We start from the raw sequence: 9,834 nt of genomic DNA, 5'->3' as shown, positions 1-9,834 counted from the left end.
CATTCTTCTTTGCTTTATTATCTGGAGAGGGCTTCAATAATGTGTTAAAAGCATCCACGAGTAACTTGAGACAGCAAATGCACTAAAAGCCTTTCGTTTAATCACCATGAATAACTAAATAATATTCCTGTTGTAGCATATTTCTGCCTTGCGGTCCTTCGTCTGTTCAACATTGGTAGTCAACATGAATCTGAGGCCAGCCGTTGTTAGAAAACTGACCTTAAGTTTATTGTCAATGGTGGTGTCTTAGAACTTAGTGACCTCGCTTGCAGTGTATGTGCGTAATAACGAAGCAACACACAAGATTCTGGAGGAATTCGGCTTGACAGAAAACATTTCTGCGAAAAAGGAATTCAGATGTGCCTAATTTAGGGCAATAATTCGGGTCATTTATGGTCAGGAAGAACAGAACAGGGAAAACACCACAGCTATATTTAGGGACGAAGATCCTGTCTGGTTGTTTACATTAAAGATATTTGTTCGAAATTCGAATAACGTGGCAAAATACGATACACATTCCATTATGAAGTGAAGGGAAGAAGCAGATGGGCAACGGATGTGAATAATTATCAACCTCCGAAGGTCGATGTTACTCATAAAACTGTGGAACTTGAATGGAATATACAACTTCTAAGGAACCTTCGATGGTGACAGGCGTGGCAAATTTAGTCAATAAGAAAAATAAATCATTCATAAGGTTTAGGAGGATAACATCGAACAGTGATACCGAGAAAATAGAAAGAAGCCCGAAAAGACGTTCAGTATTAAATTAGGTGCTATAATCAAATTTTGGCAAGGCGGACATATATATCAAGAGATAGGGGATAACTAGGACGAGGATAGAACCACTGACAGAAAAAGTAGGAAGCATGTTTTTGGAGAGACAGCAGTGCGGTTTTAAACGTGCATTTTGCGTCGGTTTTCACCAAGGAGAAATCTTTACAGGATAATGAGATCAGAGTGGAGCATGCTAAGATGCTAGGAAATTTTGACAAGGAAATAGGTAACGTTAGATCACTTTAAAATCATTACTTTGAAGTCTTCTGGATAGAGGCGATAGGTGCAATTACCGTTGACCAACAACTTTGTTTAAGTTCAAGTTCATTGTCATTTGACAGTACAACCCAAATAATATAACATTCAGTACAGTTAGACCACAGTGCTTCAACACAACAGATATCACACAGCACGTCAACCAATGAATTATACTATAAATGAGTTAATAAAATATAATTGAAAGTGCATGTTGTAAAACGCTACACGTGTAACCAGTAAACAGCTCTCAGTCCTAGTAACGGGACCCCAGTTGTGGCAGAGTATTCATAAGTCTCACAGCCTTCAGGGAAAAAGCTGTTACCCTGTCTGGCAGACCTATTCCTGACGCTTCTTTACCTCCTTCCGGATGGAAGTGGGACTAAGAGATTGTGGGTTGGGTGGTATTGATCCACAACAATGCTTCTGCTAAATGTCATATATGGGTTGGGGTGGCTTGTGGGAGACCCTCAATGATCCTTTCAGCTGGTTTGGTTGTCTTCTGATCTTGCGCCCTGTTGCCTTGGAGCTTTGGTACCACACAATGATGCAGCCAATATGACACTCGACGGCACTTCTGTAGAAAGCTGTTAGAATGGCAGCGGGAGCCTTGCACGCCTCAAGTTCGCATGAAAGAGCTGTCGTGCCTTCCTAACTAGTAAAGAGTTGTTGTACGTCCAGGGTAGATAGTAAGTTACGTGCACACTGAGAAACTTTGCGCTCTTGTATCTCTCTCCATGGCACAGCCAAAGGTGTGCCATGGAGAGAGGTCCACCTGTGCCTTCCTGAAGACCACAATAATCTCTTTTGACTTATCCACCTTGAGACTCAGAAGGTTATTCTAGCAACATTTGACATGCCTCTATACCCCATCTCTGAATGCTGATTCGTGATTGTTGCTGATGAAGCCATCCACTGTAGTATCATCAGTGAAGCTGGTGATGCGGGTTGAGATGAATCAGGCAGTGCAGCCGTGAGCCTGAAGCGTGAACAGCAGGCTGAGAATACAACCATGGGGGCATCAGTGCTCAGCATGATGGAGCTGGAGATGTTCCGGCCAACACGAAGTGATTGGGGTCTTTCCATCAAGGCGTCCAAAGTCCAGTTACCGAGAGGGGTGTTGAGTCCCAACGAGGACAACTCAGCCACCAACTGCTGAGGGATGATAATATTAAACATCGAGCTGCAGTCAATGAAAAACATTCTGGAGTACGAGGCATCCTTTTCCAGGTGGACAAGAGTGGCTGAGTCTATGGCACCATCAATGGCATATCAGTTTGAGCTGTAGGCGAACTGGAAATGGTCCAATGCAGCTAGGAGGCAGGATTTTATGTATTCCATTACTCAGCCGCTCAAACCACTTCGTGATTATTGAAGTCAGTGCCACTGGGCGACAGTCATTTACATCAGCTATTGTTGTTTTCAGGGGTATCGATATATGGTGGTTGCCTCGAAACGTGCAGGGCCAGTGGACTGTTTCAGAAAAATAGAAAGATCTCCGTTAAGATCCCTGTCAGTTGGGCCGCCCAGATCCTTAGTGCCTGCCCAGGTATGTTGTCCAGACCTGCAGCATTGCATGGATTTACCCTAGATAGGGTTCTCCTCGCCTCAGCTGCCGGCAGTCATGGTGCCTGTTCTCCGGAAAGAGAGGGACCTTACTTTGATGTCGCATCATTTAATTGGTCAAATCATGGATAGAAGACATTCAGCCTATTAAGAAGGAGGGCATCATCATTGTTGATGCACCGTGTTGACTTACAATTGGTAATGCTTTGTATAACTTGTATTTTTGCATCTCAAGGAAGGTGTGTGTAGCCAGTGTTGTTCCATTGTCCAAGAATGGAGATGGCGATAATCTGGAAATAATTGATTGGTGGGTCTCATGTCAGTGGTAGGGAAACTAATGAAGATGATTCCTAGGGACAGAATATATGAGCATTTGGAAAAACATGGCCTAATTAGGGATGGTAGGTATGGCGTTGTGCCGAGGCAGATCATGTCTGAGTAACATCATTGAGGTTTTCGAGAAGATGGAGGTGATTGGTACAGATAGAGATAGAATATGTCTACGTAGGTTTCAGTGAGATATTCGACAAGAGCATTCTTGGGAAGCTCGTATAGGATATTAAGAAGCACTGCATCCCGAGCGACTTGGCCGTTTGCATTCATAATTCTGTTGCCTACAGAAGACAGAGTGCAGTAATCAATGGCTCTTATTCTAGTTGCAAGTATGTCACTAATGTTCTTCTGTTCTACGACTTTCGATGTTTGTGACTATATATACATACATATCGCTTTAACACAAACATAGATGTGGGGAATAGTAAGTTTGTGGATGGCAGGAAGGGAGGTGGTATAATGGAGGCATGCCAAGTGTTAGAACAGAAAATAGATCAGTTGCAGAAATGGCCAGAGAAAACTCAGATAGAGCTTTAGCCCTGCAAATGTAGATGCTGCACTCTTGAAGATCTAAAATAAAGTCCCATCTACACAGTTAGCGACAGGACCCTTTCAAACTCTGAGGTACGGAGCGATTATGGGAATCCATGTCGACATCTCACAGTTGCAGCCCATTTGATTGGATAGTAAAGAAGATAAATGTCATGTTTGCCTTTATTAATCAGAGAACTGTGTTCAAGCATCAGGAAGTAATGTTTCAGTAATGCAAAAGAGGTTTAAGAGAATGCTGTCTGGATTAGAGGGTATGGGGTATAAGGAGAGCTTGGGAAACTGAAATTGTTTACTCTTGACTAACGTGGCAAGAGAAAACCTGAGAGCACTTATAAATTTATGGGAAGCATAGAAAGACTAAGCAGCCGAAATATTTTCCGCAGGATCAAAATGTGTAGTGCTAGAGGACATATATTTATGGTGTGAGGGAAATTTGAAAAGAGATATGCGGCGCATGTGTTTTACATGGAGAGTGATGTGTGTCTGGAATGCTCGATTAAGGTTGATGGCAGATAAAGATACAATGGAGATGTTCAGGATGGTCTTGCACAGGCACATGAACATACAGAGAGTTCTGTGTGCGTGTATGGGGGGCGGGTGAATCATGTGCTGGCCGAACGGATGAGTGTAATTACGCATTATTAGCTCAATTAGAATTAAAAGTTCTGATTATTAACATTAACAATCAAATAAAATGACTTGAACTTATTATCATAAGCGTAGTATGTAAAAGCCAGATTAGCAATCATTATAGATTTTGTTTCTGTTTGACCCATCATTATAGATCATAAGGTATTTTTTTTTCTGATTTTACATTGGTACAGTGGCTTTAGTAGTTACAAACTGATATACTCTGGAAATCAGTCCAACTTGACGAAATATAGGGAAAAAACTAAGGATGAGACGTAAGTCGTCCTTCTGAAGATCTCAGATTAAAGATTCAATCACAAATAAGAGAAGATCTGCAGATGCTGGAGATCCAATCAACACACATAAAACGCTGGAGGAACTCAGCAGACCAGACAGCATCTATGGCTGTAACCCGGAACATTGACTGTACTTTCCATGGATGCTGTTTGACCTGCTCGGATTACGATTGCTGTAGTGAAAATGACTTTTAAAATGATGTCTTGACACCGGATAGATTGAAAGCAGCAGTCTCCAGTAGATTACGAATCTAAACTGTGGCTCGCTAATTACAAGGTTCTATTTAAGTGAATTGGGCATTAATCAAGGAAAGGTTAGTATATTCATTGCGCAAATCAGAACATATTTTCATGTTCAACATATGCTTGGAGAGCAAAATGAAGGGATTGATGTGAAGAGAAATGTCTCCCTCGCTCTGGGTAAAAATCAGAATAACCTTGTTACGCTACATCAGCAAATCCCCAAATTACTACTTTTCGGAATGTAGAATGCATAATACGAACAGTGCTTCAAACAATAATATTCATCACTTTTGTATTCCAACTTTGCAAAAAGCTCTTGGAATCTATGATGATTTCACACAAAATTTGACATTGTAAATCTTTGTGGAAATATGTTCCATGCCTTACAGTCTTATGGTCTTTTATATCTAAAGCGTTGAACTTTAAAAACGCTGTGTACCAGATAATCAATCGAAAGGCCCTCCCACATATTTCAATTGTCTTTCCAACTGAGGACCCACATAGAATTTGGCAGGGGCTCTATTTACCATCATGATCCCACCAAGACCGTGAGCAGAATTTTACTCTTGGTTGCTTGTTGTAAACGTGCAAAGTAGTTGAGCCAATATATATCCGATTCTTTAACCTCCTAGTTCTTCTTAACACAAGAACACTTACATTATATATTCCTTTCTCAACTTTCCAAAACAAAGTGATACTTCTCACACTGTCCAAAAATGTTATTTATTTACCCAAATCCCAGTCTACCTCCGAAGCTCGTTACTCGCATGTTTATTCTTTACTACATTCTGGAATATTAATTCCTGTTAGTAACAGTCAACTGAATAAATTGCACGGACGAGGGAACCAAGATTGGAGACCATGTTACGTGACAAAGCCGTGCCAATTTCATGGCGCTATTTAAGGTTGCCGAATCGAATAACGGGCACAATGAAATACTTTATTATCACTTGAAACTAATTGTGCTATCCACGTCAGTGCAATGACTAAAGAGCAGAAAGATTTGAAAACAAATTGAAACCAATATTCATAATTTTCACAGTCTAACAAGAACACTTTCGATTGATGGTATTGCCGTGACTTTAAATATGTTTATTCATGCAAAAGGCCTAGTCTATTTCTTAATTCTTGGTACCATATTATCACTGTCTTGATGTAACGAGGTTGATGCTTCAAAGCACCACATGGAGATTTGTAAAAACATTCATTATTTCTCTACAACATTGTGTCATGAAGGAACTGCCCAGGAAAAAACTAACATGTGGAAGGAGCAATACGTGACCCCTGCGCACCTATCTACAGTTGCCATCCGTTATCGCCCATCTGTTCTGTATTGGTGACCGCAACATCTGAGGTCGGGTTTGCCCCGTACTGCATTTAGAAGGAGGTGTACACTTAAATTTCAGGAAGTAAAACTATGGGATGAATTAGTGAATACAATTATATCACTGGATGGCAGGTAGAATAGGTGGGCGGAGGTGGCAGTAGTCTTGTACAGCTGTTTCAGTGAACGGAGCTGCCACCTGCACTGTGTGAAAAATCAAATTTATAAGCACATTCAATGTGCATTCACGGTGATGGTGGACAAATGTAAGCATTAAATTTAATTGAGATTTTAACCTGTAGCTTCTCAATACATTTAGCTTGTACGGTGGCTTCGGAAATAATACAGTGATCATCAGTTTGTAACCGCTCTCCAATAAAATTCAGAAAGCCATATACACACATTCCCAATATTGTTTCTGGGCTCCAGATAAACACTGAGCAAAATTTTAAATCTCTGCTTCTCCAAAGAGTGATGGAATTGATAACGGAAAACAAGAAGTTGGCAGATGGTTTGTTAAAATATATATTTTGTGTCAGAGGTTACAGTCGAGAAAGTGTCGGAGACCAAAGAAAAAATATAAAGAATGGGAGCATTCGTTACAATTGCAATTGGCAGGTTAATAGTACTTAAAGAATTGTTGAAGCACGGAACGGCAATGCTCTGGGTTTGACAGATTCGTCGAAGAGATGGAAAAGTAGTGGCTTGTAAGACGGCTTTTGACTTTTCAAAAACAATTCCAACGTAGTTGTGATTTCAGTGAATAGACCTAAAGTTCAATCAAATATGCCATCAAATGCATCAAGTACATGGAAAGAACTCTTCGCATTTGTTCAGCTTTTCAGTATTCTATATGGAAAAACTACTATAAATGCAGTCCTGGGCCAATCAACTCTTCGGCAGATTTTTTCAAGTTTGTGAAATGTGATTTCAAGGAATGTGTATCTCAAGGAAGGTGTGTGTAGCCCGTGTTGCTCCTTTGCTCAAGAATGGAGATGGCGATAATTTGGAAATAATAAATTGGTGGGTCTCATGACAGAGGTAGGGAAACAAATAAGATGATTCTTAGGGACAGAATTTATGAGCATTTGGAAAAACATGGCCTAATTAGGGATGGTCAGTATGGTGTTGTGCAAAAGCAGAGCATGTCTGAGTAACATCATTGAGGTTTTCGAGAAGATGGAAGTGATTGGTACAGATAGAGATAGAATATGTCTACGTAGGTTTCAGTGAGATATTCGACAAGACCATTCTTGGGAATCTCGTATAGAATATTAAGAAGCACTGCATCCAGAGAGACTTGGCCGTTTGCATTCATAATTCTGTTGTCTACAGAAGACAGAGTGTAGTAACCAATGGCTCTTATTCTAGTTGCAAGTACGTCACTAATGTTCTTCTGTTCTAGGACTTTAGATGTTTGTGATTACATATACATACACATCGCTTTAACACAACCGTAGATGTGGGGAATACTAAGTTTGTAGATGGCAGGAAGGTAGGTAGTATTATGGATAATACAAAGGCTTGCCAAGTGTTAGAACAGAAAATAGATCAATTGCAGAAATTGTAGAGAAAATTCAGATAGAGCTTTAGCCCTGCAAATATAGATGCTGCACTCTTGAAGATCTAAAATAAAGTCCCATCTACACAGTTAGCGACAGGACCCTTTCAGACTTTGAGGTCATGGGAATCCATCACGACATCTCACAGTTGCAGCACATTTGATAGGATGGTAAAGAAGATAAATGTCATGTTTGTCTTTATTAATCAGAGAACTGTGTTCAAGCATCAGGAAGTAATGTTTCAGTAATGCAGAAGAGGTTTAAGAGAATGCTGTCTGGATTAGAGGGTATAAGGAGAGCTTGGGAAACATAAATTGTTTACTCTTGAGTAACGTGGCAAGAGAAATCCTGAGAGCACTTATAAATTCATGGGAAGCATAAAAAGACTAAGCAGCTGAAATATTTTCCACAGGATTGAAATGTGTAGTGCTAGAGGACATATATTTATGGTGTGAGGGAAATTTGAAAAGAGACATGCGGCTCATGTGTTTTGTATGGAGAGTGATGTGTGTCTGGAATGCTCGACTAAGGCTGATGGCAGATACAGATACAATGGAGATGTTCAGGAAGGTCTTGCACAGGCACATGAACATACAGAGAATTCTGTGTGCGTGTATGGGGGGAGGGGGTGAATCATGTGCTGGCCGAACGGATGAGTATAATTATGATTAGCTCAATTAGAAATAAAAGCTCTGATTATTAACACTAACAATCAAATAAAATGACTTGAACTTATTATCACAAGCGTAGTATGTAAAAGCCAGATTAGCAATCATTATAGATTTTGTTTCTGTTTGACCCATCACTATAGATCGTAGGTTTTTAAAAATTCTACATTGGTACAGTGGCGTTAGTAGTTACAAACTGATATACTCTGGAAATCAGTCCAACTTGACGAAATATAGGGAAAAAACTAAGGATGAGACTAAGTCGTCCTTCTGAAGATCTCAGATTAAAGATTCAATCACAAATAAGAGAAGATCTGCAGATGGTGGAGATCCAAGCAACACACATAAAATGCTGGAGGAACTCAGCAGGCCAGACAGCATCTTTGGCTGTGACCCGAAACATTGACTGTACTTTCCATGGATGCTGCCTGACCTGCTGAGTTCCTCCAGCATTCTGTTGTGTTGCTCGGACTAACGATTGTTGTAGTGAAAATGACTTTTGAAATGAGGTCTTGGCACCGGATAGATTGAAAGGGGCAGTCTCCAGTAGATTATGAATCAAAACTGTGGCTCGCTAATTACAAGGTTATATTTAAGTGAATTGGGCATTAATCAAGGAAAGTTTAGTAGATTCAATGCGCGAATCAGAACATATCTTCATGTTCAACATATGCTTGGAGAGCAAAATGAAGGGAAGACGCTGCCTGCTTCCGAAGAAAGATGGATGTGAAGAGAAAAGTCTCCCTTGCTCTGGCTAAAAATCAGAATAAACTTGTTACGCTACATCACCAAATCCTCAAATTACTACTTTTCGGAATGTAGAATGCATAATACGAAGAGTGCTTCAAACAATAATGCTCATCACTTTGGTATTCCAACTTTGCAAAAATCAGTTGGAATCTATGATCCTTTCACACCAAATTGACATTGGAATTCTTTGAGGAAATATGTTCCATGCCTTATAGTCTTATGGTCTTTTATATCTAAAGCGTTGAACTTTAAAAACGATGTGTATCAGATAATCAATCGAAAGGCCTTCCCACATATTTCAGTTGTCTATCCAACTGAGGACCCACAAAGAATTTGGCAGGGGCTCTATTTACCATTATGATCCCGCCAAGACAGTGAGCAAAATTTTACTCTTGGCTGCTTGTTGTAAACGTGCAATGTCGTTGAGCCAATATATATCCAATTCTTTAACTTCCTAGTTCCTCTTAACACAAGAACACTTACATTATATATTCGTTTCTCAACTTTCCAAATCAAAATGATACGTCTGACACTGTCCAAAAATTTTATTTATTTACCCAAATGCCTGTCTACCTCCGAAGCTCGTTAATCGCATGTTTATTCTTTACTTCATTCTGGAATATTAATTCCTGTTAGTGACAATCGACTGAATAAATTGCACGGACAAGGGAACCAAGATTGGAGACTATGTTATGTGATAAAGCCGTGCCAATTTCATGGCGCTATTTAAGGTTGCCAAATCTTTTAACGGGCACAACGAAATACTTTATTATCACTTGAAACTAATTGTGCTATCCGCTTCAGTGTAATGACTAAAGAGCAGAAAGATTTGAAATCAAATTGAAACCAATATTCATAATTTTCACAGTCTAACAAGG

Source organism: Hemitrygon akajei, chromosome 25 (assembly GCF_048418815.1).
Source record: "Hemitrygon akajei chromosome 25, sHemAka1.3, whole genome shotgun sequence".
In the NCBI taxonomy this organism is placed as follows: Eukaryota; Metazoa; Chordata; class Chondrichthyes; order Myliobatiformes; family Dasyatidae; genus Hemitrygon; species Hemitrygon akajei.
This window is presented reverse-complemented; position numbering follows the sequence as displayed.